General features: G+C 39.1%; 2 protein-coding genes across 10 annotated transcripts in view; both read right to left on the bottom strand.

The window, feature by feature from the left end:
• The window catches only part of LOC146582302 (protocadherin gamma-A11-like), a 113626-nt gene that overhangs the window by 56859 nt on the left and 41307 nt on the right, over positions 1–15460 (bottom strand). The window contains exon 1 of one of the 5 annotated variants that reach the window (XM_085294981.1): positions 11207–11555. The exons of the other annotated variants lie outside the window; for them this stretch is intronic. The gene's annotated coding sequence lies outside the window, so the exon portion shown is untranslated. Of the gene's footprint in view, positions 1–11206; positions 11556–15460 lie in introns of those variants that run through there. 5 annotated transcript variants of the gene reach the window in all.
• Positions 1–15460, bottom strand: part of LOC146582303 (protocadherin gamma-C5-like) — a 292403-nt gene that overhangs the window by 245736 nt on the left and 31207 nt on the right. The gene's annotated exons all lie outside the window — the stretch shown is intronic.

Here is a 15460-nt window from a genome sequence, read left to right as displayed (position 1 = left end):
GTTCACCTCACCAGCTAACAGAGAATAAACCACTGTACCGTTCTGTCTCCAGTCGGGGTCTCGAGCACTAACGGAACATAAAGTGGAGCCCGGTTTGTTATTCTCACTCACATATGCGCTGTACGACTGTTCCTCAAACACAGGTGGGTTGTCATTAATGTCAGCTACAGATAACTGAACACTTTTAGAAGAGGACAGAGGTGGAGAGCCCTCGTCAGTGGCAGTGATTGTAATGTTGTAATCGGACACTAATTCGCGGTCCAGTTGCCCTGTGGTCACCAGAGAATAATAGTTTTTAATAGACGGAACCAACTTAAAGGGGACACCCTGCTGGATGGAGCAGCGGACCTGTCGGTTATTCTCAGAATCTCTGTCCTGCACGTTAATGATGCCCACCTCTGTAGCAGGTGGGACGTTCTCGTGTATAGGGTTAGTTAATGATTTCAAATTGATGGCTGGTGGGTTGTCATTGACATCAGTTATATCTATAACTACTGTACAATAAGAGGTAAGACCCGGTCCGTCCTTTGCTCTTACTCGCAGCTCTATTGAACTCTCCGTTTCATAATCAAGTGACCCGATAACTTTTATCTCTCCTGTCTTATGATTCAGTGAAAACAAAGATACATGTTCATCAGAGACATGATCGAAGTTATATGTAATATCACCATTTGGGCCAGTGTCTGCATCGGTTGCGCTCACTGTAACAACTACGGTATCTAAAAGAGAGTTTTCAGGCACACTGGCTTCATAAACGGCCTGGCTGAACACTGGGGTGTTATCATTAGCATCCAGCACAGTGATGTGAATAATCGCAGTACCTGATCTCTGAGGAGATCCACCATCTACAGCTGTAAGCACTAATTTCAGCCCTTTCTCTTTTTCTCGGTCTAGTTCTTTTAACAAAACCAATTCGGAATGTTTCCTCCCACTAACATCTGTATTTACATTAATGGTGAAATGCTCATTGTTTTGTAAATTGTAACGTTGGACAGCATTTGTGCCTATGTCGGCATCGCGGGCTTCCGTAAGTAAAAATCTCGCTCCTTTGTCTGCCGATTCTGTTATTTCAAGTGAAATCAGATCCTCACTAAACTCTGGCGCGTTATCATTTATATCTTGCACATGAATACTGATGCGATGAAGCTCTAAAGGGTTTTCCAGCACAAGCTCCTCTTTTAAAACACAGCTGGCTTTTTTACCACAAAGACTTTCCCTGTCGATCCTGTCACTGACAGTCAAATCTCCGGTGCTCAGATTAATATCACAATACCTTTTATCGTCCCTGTCTGTGTCAATTCGGGCTTTACGCGAGGAAAGAGTCGCAATCCCAAGACCCAGATCTTTGGCGATATTCCCTATCACAAATCCGACTTTCATTTCCTCTGCGATAGTGTAGCTCACGTCTCCATGGGCGAAATGCAAGTCCACGAAAAGGAAAACCACACAATAGCAATTCATAGCCAATCTTCCGTATACTGCACTTCCCATGATCGATCAAGGTTTAATCCTTTCCTGGAAAATTCCTTGGAAGTGATCAAAAATAGTGCTCTTTTTAAATATTCTAAATAATCCCAGCGTTTGCCTTTTGTAACGCCCTTAACCTAGACACGCTACACCAAAATAAGACTTCGCAATGGCAGAAAAGAATAGATGAAGAACAGAGACCTCCTGTCTTTGTTGGTGCACAGTGACACCAAGAGTTTCGTTAAATTATAGCACTGCAAACCCAAACAAGAGGCCAGCTTCGAGTTATAACGCCCTTATTAATCAATAAAATTATTGACACTCTAGGGACTTCGGTGTTATTTTGTCATTCATACTGATTTCTTAAGGGATAGTGGCAATATACTATTTTCATTATCAACCATCTCTCAAGCACACTTCAAGGAAGACCTCTAGTATTCATTTCTACATCAGACATAAAATAAGTTCCTGAGAAATCAATAAAAGGGAACCACAAATATTGTCATAATGTAAACTGCTCTACTTATTCAATCAATGCTGCATTTTTCTTTTCTTTTTTTCCATCATTTTTTGCATATAGAAAAATAAGACATTTGATTCACAAATGCCAAAAACAAATATTATAAGTGATACCCTTGGATAATATACAGCAGAATCAAATTCAGTAGCTCAAGGATGTTCCATATAACTTGTTTCATTGAGTTTCTTTAACAAACAACCTGAAATATCTGCAAAAAGAACAATGACTTTCCACTATCACCATCCGAATAAGGTGAAACTTAGAGAAACAAATATCTCGCATAAAGTGCATGATTTAGGAGGGTATTAACTCTTAAATCCACTTCTAATTTCAAGCAGGTAGGAATGAACCAAAGCTGTTGCCATGTGTATTCAACAAAGAAAAGACCAACAAGTAAGAGAAATACATCCTTATTTTTTGTGAATCTTAAATTACCAAGAGATTAGATCATGTAATAACTTAAGTATCTTCTTTTCTCAGTAAACAAAGATTGTCTCACTCAATGTCTGGTAATAACCTAATGTAAAAACACCAAGCATTAAACAGTAAAATAATGTCTGCAGGTCTGGGATGAGTTAAGACTTTTGTATGTTTGTTTTTTTTTCCCTGTGCTGTTAATGATGAAAACCTTCCTATGCAAGAATTTGGTGTAACATCATAACTTACCAGTTTATATGTATAAAAAATAAAGGTTTCACAACATCAAAGTATTATTTAACAGCACCAGTGCTATTCAGTGGTCTGAATGTCAGGGTTGATCACTGAGTAGAAAAGGAAAAGCTGCTATTGAGAATTCCAACAGGGATTAACTTGCAGCATGTAATTTGAAATTATATTATTTAGCAGTTTGCATTGTCTTATAGTTCTCCAACCACCAGACAAGACTGTGCATTCTCAAAGTATGGCATGCTGATACTGGAATTATGCATCTGTTGTTTTTAATTTGTTCTCTCAGTTAGAGGTTACAGAATAGAGAAAAATATAGAGGAATACAATTGTTGCACTTTATTTGTAGCATAAAACTATGAAAAACTAATGCACTGATAGCTCAGCTTCATCTGCATTGCGGTGATTAGTAGTTTGGGTGAAAACTGAGACGCACAAAGTCAGGTAACACCACTGGTAATGGCATAAGTTTGACCCCACTCATTGTACCCAGAGGTCAGAACTTTTATGCACCTGCTGTTACAGAAGTGAATACTGGATGACTGAGTAATCATCAAAAGCCAATTTTGGCATGTAAAGACTTTAAATTGGCAAGGCATAAAAAACTACCCCTAAATATTTGCTATGAGCATTTATGCAGCCAATAGCAATTGTATACTGTAATACTGTTAAGGCCAGTGGCCTGGAAACAAAAGACTTCGAAAGCCATTTTGAAGCTACTACAATATTCGATTGTATAGACTAAGTTCAATTATATGACCACTGCGTGGTGAGTTAGGTTATAAGACTAAATCAATAGAACAATTTTGAAATGGCTGTTGCTGTATGTACATGTCATATATAACCAAGAAATGAAAAACTAGCACAACACCTAACATACTTTGTGGATCAGGAGCTATTTTTTTCTTCAGGGATGATCAAAGCATGAACAAATAGCTTTTAACTGGGTGGATTTCAAATAAATAAATACAGGGAGAGCCTATTTAAAACAACAGAGACCTTGTATTTGTGAAATCTTAACAAAACGTAACCCTTGAAAATAGATTTAGTATAGTGAAGAATAGGAATAATGCCTCAGTACTAGGAATCTAATTAAGAATATTATACTATAAAAACACATGTTGGAATATCAAATATTCAGTAATTTAAGAATGATTTCTCTCATATGTATTTGAAAACTGCTCCTGCAAATAAGACTCTAATGTAGATGCATATTAAAAACTTGTCTCATAACCTCTTAACTTTCTGAGCAGAGAGGATAAACAAAACATTAACATCAAATTAATAAACACCATGAAATGATACCAGAACACTATTCTAGAGGATCATCTAAATGGTTGTATAAAGTCAGAGAGTTCAGATCAATAGAGAATTATAAAGATGTGTCATCAATCACAAAAACATAACAGGGCCCTACTTTTAGGAAATCTTGTTCTTAACCAAATAATTTACAAACTCTGGTGGACTTTTCCTCAGAGTCTGGTCAGCAGACTGCAGTTGTAACACATGAAAAATCCAAATTCTAAAGTCAACCAAATCTCATATGTCTCAGGTGCATATGAAACAATTCTGAATCCAATTTACATTCAGTAGTAACTTCAACTTTAATTTGTCGATTTTGAATTAAAAACCAAATTTCAGGAGCATAATCTGCCTGGTGTCATACTACCCTTTTAAACTGGTTATTTAATATGGTATTTGATGGTGGAAAAAAGTTGATATGAATTAGTAAGGCTGGAAGACAGGAACACAAGAGCCTAGTTCAAAAACATGTCCTCCTACCTCAGGAGTCTCCAAAGAATCTCCAAAGACATCAGCAAAGTCTGATGGACTTTTCTTCAGAGTCTGGTCAGCAGGCAGCGTGTTGTCATTGTATGATGTCACAAACTTAAAGTCACTGGTTCTTGAACCTGTGGTCAGGTACGCGTCATAGTTGTAAGTGCTGCGTAAAGTTCCTGTGCCATCAACATCTGTGTAATTAGGAGGGAGATAACCGCTGGGGATGGCAACTGCTCCATCAAACAACAGTCTGGGCTTTCTCCTACGACAAAACCTCAAACCCAGGATGATGATGATGAAAGTCAGAAAAAACGTGGACACAGACACCAGCGCGATGATCAGATAAGAGGTCAGTTTGGAATTGCTCTCATTATAAGACAGATCCTTCAGTTCTGGCACCTCAGCCAAGTTATCAGAAATAAGTAAATACATGGAACAGGTGGCAGACAGAGAGGGCTGTCCGTTATCTTTCACTGCCACTACAAGGTTCTGTTTCATGCTGTCAGATTCAGAAATGTCCCGCTGTGTCCTGATCTCTCCGCTGTGGACACCAATAGTAAAAAGTCCCGGATCAGTGGATTTGACTATTTGATAGGACAGCCAGGCGTTCTGTCCGGAGTCCGCGTCCACCGCGATCACTTTGGACACCAGAGAGCCTCCGTGTGCAGCTTTGGGGACCAGCTCGGTCATGAAGGAGTTGCCCTCCGGGGAGGGATACAGGATCTGAGGAGAGTTGTCATTCACATCTGAGATGAAAACACTCAGGGTCACGTTGCTGCTGAGAGGAGGAGAACCGTTGTCTCTGGCCATCACGTGGACTTTAAAACTCCTAAACTGTTCATAATCAAACGACCTCACAGCGTGGATCACACCCGTGTCTCCGTTCAAAGACAGATAGGAGGACACCGGGGCACCGTTCACCTCACCAGCTAACAGAGAATAAACCACTGTGCCATTCTGTCTCCAGTCGGGGTCTCGAGCACTAACGGAACATAAAGTGGAGCCAGGTTTGTTATTCTCACTCACATATGCGCTGTACGACTGTTCCTCAAACACAGGTGGGTTGTCGTTGATGTCAGCTACAGATAACTGAACACTTTTAGTCGACGACAGAGGTGGAGAGCCCTCGTCAGTGGCAGTGATTGTAATGTTGTAATCAGACAGTAGTTCGCGGTCCAGTTGTCCTGTTGTTACCAGAGAATAATAGTTTTTAATAGAAGGAACCAACTTAAAGGGGACACCCTGCTGGATGGAGCAGCGGACCTGTCGGTTATTCTCAGAGTCTCTGTCCTGCACGTTAATTATGCCCACCTCTGTACCAGGTGACAAGTGTTCGGGTATGGGGTTCGACAGTGACTTTATATATATTACAGGGGGGTTGTCATTCACATCAGTAACATCTATTATGACTTTAGCATAGGAAGTTAATCCTAAACCATCTTTCGCAGTTATGCGAAGCTCAAACAATCTCACTGTTTCATAATCAACTGTAGCGGACAATTTTATATCCCCTGTTTTATAATCTATGGCAAATATTGACTTAACGTCTTCTGGAACGTGTCCAAAGTCATATGTAACTTCTCCATTTAGTCCTTCATCTGCATCAATTGCTTTTACTGTCAGCACAACAGTACCCATGGGAGAGTTTTCTGACAGACTGGCTTTATAAACGGCCTGGCTAAACACTGGCACGTTATCATTAGCGTCCAAAACAGTAATGTGAATGACCACGGTACCTGATCTTTGAGGGGAACCACCATCTAAAGCGGTCAGAAGTAGATTGATTTCTTGTAATGTTTCACGATCGAGCTCTTTGTTAAGGACAAGTTCTACAGAATTGGTTCCAACTCCAAGGAAAAAATTTTCATTCGTCTGTAGGTTGTATGATTGAACTGAATTTTTACCTATGTCGGCATCGTGCGCTTCTTCTATTGGAAAACGAGCACCTTTTGACGCAGATTCACTAATATCTATATGGATCAAATTCTTATTAAACTGTGGGGAGTTGTCATTTATATCCTGGACATGTAGGCTGATTCGCTGCAGTTCTAATGGATTCTCCAACATGAGTTCTTGTTTTAAAACGCAGGATGCTTTGTCTCCACACAGGCCCTCTCTGTCAATCCTTTCGGCAACAATCAGATCTCCGTATCGGAGGTTTATTTCACAGAATCGTTTGTCGCTTCCTTCAGTATCAATACGAGCCTTTCGAAGAGATAGTGTATTTGCGTCGATGCCGAGGTCTTTGGCGATATTTCCGATCACAGTCCCGTGTCGCATTTCCTCTGTAAAAGAGTAGCTTATATCCCCGCTGACAAAATACAAACAAAAGAAGGGTAAAGCAACGACAAGGGTGTGTATTCCAAATGTCGCGTTAACCATCTTGACATGTAAATGTTTCCTCTGTAATGCGCAGGAATACAGCAAAGACACAGATATTATTTAAGCCAAAATCAGCACAATCTAAAACCACGTCTGCCTGTCCTTCGATGACCAACTGCAGCACATTAGAACACATTCTGCCTCGACAAATAGGTGTGGATTTTAAGATAGGCAAGGTGGACAGCGACATCGTGAGTCTAATTTAAAAATTGCATTGAGCAGCAGCCCTGTACAAGGCGCATGGAAGCGTTTATGGACGAACGTTGAACCTTAATTTAAAAGTAAAAGTGTATATTGAAGTGTGCAGACAGATAAAAAAAAAATGCATTAATCCGAAAGGTCGCTGTATACTGAGCAATGCTGCCGATGGAAACTCATATCTGCAAAAGTTTAGATCATTATTGTATACAAAATGTGATACAAATTAAAGTTTAAATATCTGTGTTCACTGAAAATGTGTGGCTAGGATTTACATGATAACTTTTGAAAAACAATTAAATGTTTGTAAACGGTGTTAAAAATGCTTCAAACTACTGAAATAGTTTTATTTTTATTTGTTTTTTAAGCTACTAAAAATGCTTGAGTAATTTTCGAAATATTTAAATTAAACATTAATCTCAATTGACATTTCTGTATCAGAACAGAGACTCGAGAAGGAAAAGCAAAAAGATTTTAACGGCCACAACGTTTTATAATATTCAAGAACTTTACCTCTGTGATCAGTTCCAATAAAAATGTGAACATGTAAGTCAATAATTGCAACATATGAAAAAAGAAAAGAAAAGAAAGAGGAGATAGTTAAACAAAGACCTGCACTTCCACTATTCGTGAAAGCAATGTGACAAAGGTGTGAGAGGTGTGACCTGAGTCTGAGAACCGACCCTGGGAGGCGGGGCTGGGGCAGGTGCAGGTAATTAGTCAATCTCTTGTGTGAACCTGGAGCTGTGTGACTCCCTGGTCTAAGCCGTGTTGTTTCTCTTTTTTAACTTTTCAGTGAAGGCTAGATGTGGGTCCATAGCCTTGTATATGAGTGGTAGGTCACAGAAAATGTTCCGCTTGAGTTTTGGTAGAGGTTTAAAGTTATTTACAGCTTTAGGAGGAAAACACTGTTTTATTCCTATGGAGAAACTTTTAGCGGACTCCGCCTCCGCTTGCCAATACTTATTAGGGTGCGACCCTAACCTGGAGACAGGTAACTGAAACACATACATGAAGAGAAGTGGGGGGATATTCCTTCTGAGGTAGATTTTTCTGTGCAAGTGATGTCCTGTTACAAATTACAGATAATTTGTTTTAAAACTGGTTTAACTTGACAGCAAAGCGCTGAGGACTATTTTGACGGTTGTGGTTGTTTGTTTATTTTGTTTATTTGTTTGTCTTTCATTGTAAGAGTGACTAGTTTTTAATAGATTCCCCGCAGCGCTTATCCTGTCTTCCACTTACAATCGTACAATTTTATAGTTTTAAATGTATTTAATAAATTAGAGCTTTTAATTGTTTTGGGTGCTACTGTTACATGTTTAGAAAGATTTTATTTTGTATTAGCATTAAAAACCCTGTAAACTGACTGTATGCCTACGGCTAATCCCTATTGAAATGGGTGCATACCTCGGGTCACAAATGGTTTGCTAAAATATGGGTGACATATTATTTAGCTCATATATATGTAGGTTTAAACACAAGAAAACAAGTTCAAAAGAAACTTTGAGAATATGTTACACACGAAGACTCGAATCTGAACAGCATGTGTACATTAGGAAGCAACTGTATATAACATGTGAGCGACTGCACTTTTAAAATTAGATCATGGGAAGATCTGCGTAATATACGATGACAAAAGAAACAGAAAAGCTGAAACAAAGGGGGCGCGTGTCTAAACACAATAGTGCTATCACGACTTGTTTTTGTAAAACTAATACTTGCTTTTGTAAGACATACTAATTTTCCCCTATGTCAAAATGTAAACTTTTCGTTGATGTAGAGGACCGTAAAGACAGCAACCCATTAAAACAAAACCAGGAGAAAATGATTTCAACAACATCAAGAAACTTTCCCTTCAAAAGTAGCAGTAAAAATAATGTCAGGCAACAGGCAAAGTGTGATAAATACTATAACGGGATTTTAGAAAAAGCGAAAAAAGATTGACTGGAGGAAAGAGTGAACATTTTATCTGTTAAAATAATGTATCGAACATTTGACACCCTTACCTCAGGAGAACCACCACAGTCTCCAAAAACATCAGCAAAGTCTGATGGACTTTTCTTCAGAGTCTGGTCAGCAGGCAGCGTGTTGTCATTGTATGATGTCACAAACTTAAAGTCACTGGTTCTAGATCCCGTGGTCAGGTACGCATCATAATTGTAAGTGCTGTGTAAAGTTCCTGTGCCATCAACATCTGCGTAATTAGGAGGGAGATAACCGCTGGGGATGGCAACTGCTCCATCAAACAACAGTCTGGGCTTTCTCCTGCGACAAAACCTCAAACCCAAGATGATAATGATGAAAGTCAGAAAAAACGTGGAGACAGACACCAGTGCGATGATCAGATAAGACGTCAGTTTGGAATTGTTCTCATTATAAGACAGATCCTTCAGTTCTGGCACCTCAGCCAAGTTATCAGAAATAAGTAAATACATGGAACAGGTGGCAGACAGAGAGGGCTGTCCGTTATCTTTTACTGCCACTACAAGGTTCTGTTTCATGCTGTCAGATTCAGAAATGTCCCGCTGTGTCCTGATCTCTCCGCTGTGGACACTAATAGTAAAAAGTCCTGGATCAGTGGATTTGACTATATGATAGGACAGCCAGGCGTTCTGTCCGGAGTCCGCGTCCACCGCGATCACTTTGGACACCAGAGAGCCTCCGTGTGCAGCTTTGGGGACCAGCTCGGTCATGAAGGAGTTGCCCTCTGGGGAGGGGTAGAGGATCTGAGGAGAGTTGTCATTCACATCTGAGATGAACACACTCACGGTCACGTTGCTGCTGAGAGGAGGAGAACCGTTGTCTCTGGCCATCACATGGACTTTAAAACTCCTGAACTGTTCATAATCAAACGACCTCACAGCGTGGATCACACCCGTGTCTCCGTTCACAGACATATAGGAGGACACCGGGGCACCGTTCACCTCACCAGCTAACAGAGAATAAACCACTGTACCGTTCTGTCTCCAGTCGGGGTCTCGAGCACTAACGGAACATAAAGTGGAGCCCGGTTTGTTATTCTCACTCACATATGCGTTGTACGACTGTTCCTCAAACACAGGTGGGTTGTCGTTGATGTCAGCTACAGATAACTGAACACTTTTAGAAGAGGACAGAGGTGGAGAGCCCTCGTCAGTGGCAGTGATTGTAATGTTGTAATCAGATACTAGTTCACGGTCCAGTTGTCCTGTGGTCACCAGAGAATAATAGTTTTTAATAGAAGGAACCAACTTAAAGGGGACACCCTGCTGGATGGAGCAGCGGACCTGTCGGTTATTCTCAGAATCTCTGTCCTGCACGTTAATGATGCCCACCTCTGTACCAGGTGGCACGTTCTCAGGTATGGGGTTAGTTAGTGATTTCAAATTGATGGCTGGTGGGTTGTCATTGACATCAGTTATATCTATAACTACTGTACAATAAGAGGTAAGACCCGGTCCGTCCTTTGCTCTTACTCGCAGCTCTATTGAAGTCTCCGTTTCATAATCAAGTGACCCGATAACTTTTACCTCTCCTGTCTTATGATTCAGTGAAAACAAAGATGCATGCTCATCAGAGACATGATCGAAGTTATATGTAATATCACCATTTGGGCCAGTGTCTGCATCGGTTGCGCTCACTGTAACCACTACGGTATCTAAAAGAGAGTTTTCAGGCACACTGGCTTCATAAACGGCCTGGCTGAACACTGGGGCGTTATCATTAGCATCTAGCACAGTGATGCGAATAATCGCAGTACCTGATCTCTGAGGAGATCCACCATCTACAGCTGTAAGCACTAATTTCAGCTCTTTCTCTTTTTCTCGGTCTAGTTCTTTTAACAAAACCAATTCGGAATGTTTCCTTCCACTAACATCTGTATTTACATTAATGGTGAAATGCTCATTGTTTTGTAAATTGTACCGTTGCACAGCGTTTGTGCCTATGTCGGCATCGCGGGCTTCCGTAAGTAAAAATCTCGCTCCTTTGACTGCCGATTCTGTTATTTCAAATGAAATCAGATCCTCACTAAACTCTGGCGCGTTATCATTTATATCTTGCACATGAATACTGATGCGATGAAGCTCTAAAGGGTTTTCCAGCACAAGCTCCTCTTTTAAAACGCAGCTGGCTTTTTTACCACAAAGACTTTCCCTGTCGATCCTGTCACTGACAGTCAAATCTCCGGTGCTCAGATTAATGTCACAATACCTTTTATCGTCTCTGTCTGCGTCAATTCGGGCTTTACGCGAGGAAAGAGTCGCAATCCCAAGACCCAGATCTTTGGCGATATTCCCTATCACAAATCCGCCTTTCATTTCCTCTGCGATAGTGTAGCTCACGTCTCCATGGGCGAAATGCAAGGCCACGAAAAGGAAAACCACACAATAGCAATTCATAGCCAATCTTCCGTATACTGCACTTCCCATGATCGAATAAGGTTTAATCCTTTCCTGGAAAATTCCTTGAAAGTGATCAAAAATAGTGCTCTTTTTGAATATTCTAAATAATCCCAGCGTTTGCCTTTTGTAACGCCCTCAACCTAGACACGCTACACCAAAATAAGGCTTCGCAATGGCAGAAAAGAATAGATGAAGAATAGAGACCTCCTGTCTTTGTTGGTGCACAGTGACACCAAGAGTTTCGTTAAATTATAGCACTGCAAACCCAAACAAGAGGCCAGCTTCGAGTTATAACGCCCTTATTAATCAATATAAATAATGACAATCTAGACTTCGGTGTTATTTGGTCATTCATACTGATTTCTTCTTTTTTCCTTTTCCACCTGTGGTGCGCCTTTCAATGAAATAATAAACCATATGTTAAACAAATCCATGTGTAATCCTGCAAAAGACAAGTAAGAGCTATAGTTGCTTACAAATTCAAACCGATACTAATCCATCTGCAAGGGCTGTTACTAAATCTATAGAAAGCAACTTGTGTGCACATGAGCCAAAATCAAAGACCTTAAGGAATAGTGGCAATATACTATATTCATTATCAACCATCTCTCAAGTACACTTCAAGGAAGACCTCTAGTATCCATTTCTACATCAGACATAAAATAAGTTCCTGAGAAATTAATAAAAGGGAACCACAAATATTGCCCTAATGTAAACTGCTTTACTTATTCAATCAATGCTGCATTTTTCTTTTCTTTTTTCATCATTTTTTGCATAATAGAAAAAAAAGACATTTGATTCAAAAATGCCAAAAACAAATATTATAAGTGATACCCTTGGATAATATACAGCAGAATCAATTTTAGTAGCTCAAGGATGTTCCATATAACTTGTTTCATTGAGTTTCTTTAACAAACAACCTAAAATATCTGAAAAAAGAACAATGACTTTCCACTATCACCATCGGAATAAGGTAAAACTTAGAGAAACAAATATGTTGCATAAAGTGCATGATTAGTGAGGGTATTAACTCTTACATCCACTTCTAAAATTCAAGCAGGTAGGAATGAACTAAAGCTGTTGCCATGTGTATTCAAAAAAATAAAAGACCAACAAGTTAGAGAAATACATCCTTATTTTTTGTAAATCTTAAATTACCAAGAGAGATTAGATCCTGTATCATGTAATAACTTAAGTATCTTCTTTTCTCAGTAAACAAAGATTGTCTCACTCAATGTCTGGTAATAACCTAATGTAAAAACACCAAGCATTTAATAGTGAAATCTGCAGGTCTGGAATGAGTTAAGACTTTTTTTTCCCTGTGCTGTTAATGATGAAAACCTTCCTATGCAAGATTTTGGTATAACATCATAACTTACCAGTTTATATGAAAAAAAATGTTTCACAACATCAAAGTATTATTTAACAGCACTATTCAGTGGTCTGAATGTCAGGGTTGGTCACTGAGTAGAAAGGAAAAGCTGCTATTGAGAATTCCAACAGGGATTAACTTTCAGCATGTGATTTGAAATTATATTATTTAGAAGTTTGCATTGTCTTATAGTTCTCCAACCACCAGACAAGACTGCATTCTTAAAGTATTGCATGCTGATACTGGAATTATGCATTTGTTGTTTTTAATTTGTTCTCTTAGTTAGAGGTTACAGAATAGAGAAAAATATAGAGGAATACAATTATTGCACTTTATTTGTAGCATAAAACTATGAAAAACTAATGCACTGATAGTTCAGCTTCATCTGCATTGCAGTGATTAGTCACTTGGGTGAAAACTGAGACTTTACACAAAGTCAGGTAACACCACTGATAATGGCATCATTTTGACCCAACTCATTGTACCCTCAGAGGTCAGAACTTTTATGCACCTGCTGTGACAAAAGCTAATACTGAATGTCTGAGTAATCATCAAAAGCTAAATTTGGCATGTAAAGATTTTAAATTGGAAAGGCATAAAAACTACCCCTAAATATTTATTGTGAGCATTTATGCAGTTAATAGCAATAATATACTTTTATAGCATGACGGCCAGTGGCCTGGAAACAAAAGACTTCGTAAGCCATTTTGAAGCTACTACAATATTCGATTGTATAGACTAAGTTCAATTATATGACCACTGCGTGGTGAGTTAGGTTATAAGACTAAATCAATAGCACTATTTTGAAATGGCTGTTGCTGTATGTACATGTCATATATAACCAAGAAATGAAAAACTAGCTCAACACCTAACATACTTTGTGGATCAGGAGCTATTTTTTCATCAGGGATGATCAAAGCATGAACAAATAGCTTTTAACTGGGTGGATTTCAAATAAATAAATACAGGGAGAGCCTATTTAAAACAACAGAGACCTTGTATTTTTGAAATCTTAACAAAACGTAACCCTTGAAAATAGATTTAGTATAGTGAAGATTAGGAATAATGCCTCAGTACTAGGAATCTACTTAAGAACATTATGCTATAAAAACATATATTGCAACATCAAATATTCAGTAATTTAAGAATGATTTCTCTCATATGTATTTGAAACCTGCACTTGCAAATAAGACTCTAATGTAGATGCATATTAAAAACTTGTCTCATAACCTCTTAACTTTCTGAGCAGAGAGGATAAACAAAACATCAAATTAATAAACACCATGAAATGATTCCACAACACTATTCTAGAGGATCATCTAAATGGTTGTATAAAGTCAGAGAGTTCAGATCAATAGTGAAGCATAAAGATATGCCATCAATGACAAAAACATAACAAGGCCCTACTTTTAGGGAATCCCGTTATCAACCAAATAATTTACAAACTCTGATGGACTTTTCCTCAGAGTCTGGTCGGCAGACTGCAGTTGTAACACATGAAAAATCCAAACTCTAAAGTCAACCAAATCTCATGTCTCAGGTGCATATGAAGCAATTATGAATCCAATTTACATTCAGTAGTAACTTTAACAGACAACTTAACAAGCGGTGTGATGTTCATAGCCAGCACTGAAAAGGTAGTTAGGCGTTTAGATAAGTGTGCATAACATTTAATCGATGATGCATTATAAACATCTATAGAAACAATACCCTCTACTCTTAAACTAAAATGTAATTGTCCTTATGCATAAAACAATCTAACCAGAAGCCACACAGCATAGGAAAATATAACTGCATATCCCAGAAAAGTTTATAGTCCTCTTAACATTTTTCTTTTGATTTTAAGAGACACACACAACTCACTTTAGGGGTTTTAGACTGTCGATTTTGAATTATAAGACAAATTTCAGGAGCATAATCTGCCTGGTGTCATACTACCCCATTAAACTGGTTATTGAATATGGTGTTTGAAGGTGGAAAAAAGTTGATATGAATTAGTAAGGCTGGAAGACATGAACACAAGAGCCTAGTTTAAAAACATGTCCTCCTACCTCCAGAGTCTCCAAAGAATCTCCAAAAGCATCAGCAAAGTCTGATGGACTTTTCTTCAGAGTCTGGTCAGCAGGCAGCGTGTTGTCATTGTATGATGTCACAAACTTAAAGTCACTGGTTCTTGAACCTGTGGTCAGGTACGTGTCATAATTGTAAGCACTGTGTAAAGTTCCTGTGCCATCAACATCTGCGTAATTAGGAGGGAGATAACCGCTGGGGATGGCAACTGCTCCGTCAAACAACAGTCTGGGCTTTCTCCTGCGACAAAACCTCAAACCCAGGATGATGATGATGAAAGTCAGAAAAAAGGTGGACACAGACACCAGCGCGATGATCAGATAAGAGGTCAGTTTGGAATTGCTCTCATTAAAAGACAGATCCTTCAGTTCTGGCACCTCAGCCAAGTTATCAGAAATAAGTAAATACATGGAACAGGTGGCAGACAGAGAGGGCTGTCCGTTATCTTTCACAGCCACTACAAGGTTCTGTTTCATGCTGTCAGATTCAGAAATGTCCCGCTGTGTCCTGATCTCTCCACTGTGGACACCAATAGTAAAAAGTCCTGGATCAGTGGATTTGACTATATGATAGGACAACCAAGCGTTCTGTCCGGAGTCAGCGTCCACCGCGATCACTTTG

Source organism: Mchenga conophoros, linkage group LG2 (assembly GCF_057382185.1).
Source record: "Mchenga conophoros isolate Kocher_MC1m ecotype Shallow Benthic linkage group LG2, M_conophoros_male_GT1.1, whole genome shotgun sequence".
Lineage (NCBI taxonomy): Eukaryota > Metazoa > Chordata > Actinopteri > Cichliformes > Cichlidae > Mchenga > Mchenga conophoros.
The sequence above is the reverse complement of the archived record's forward strand: the minus strand, read 5'-3'. Positions and strand labels throughout refer to the sequence as shown.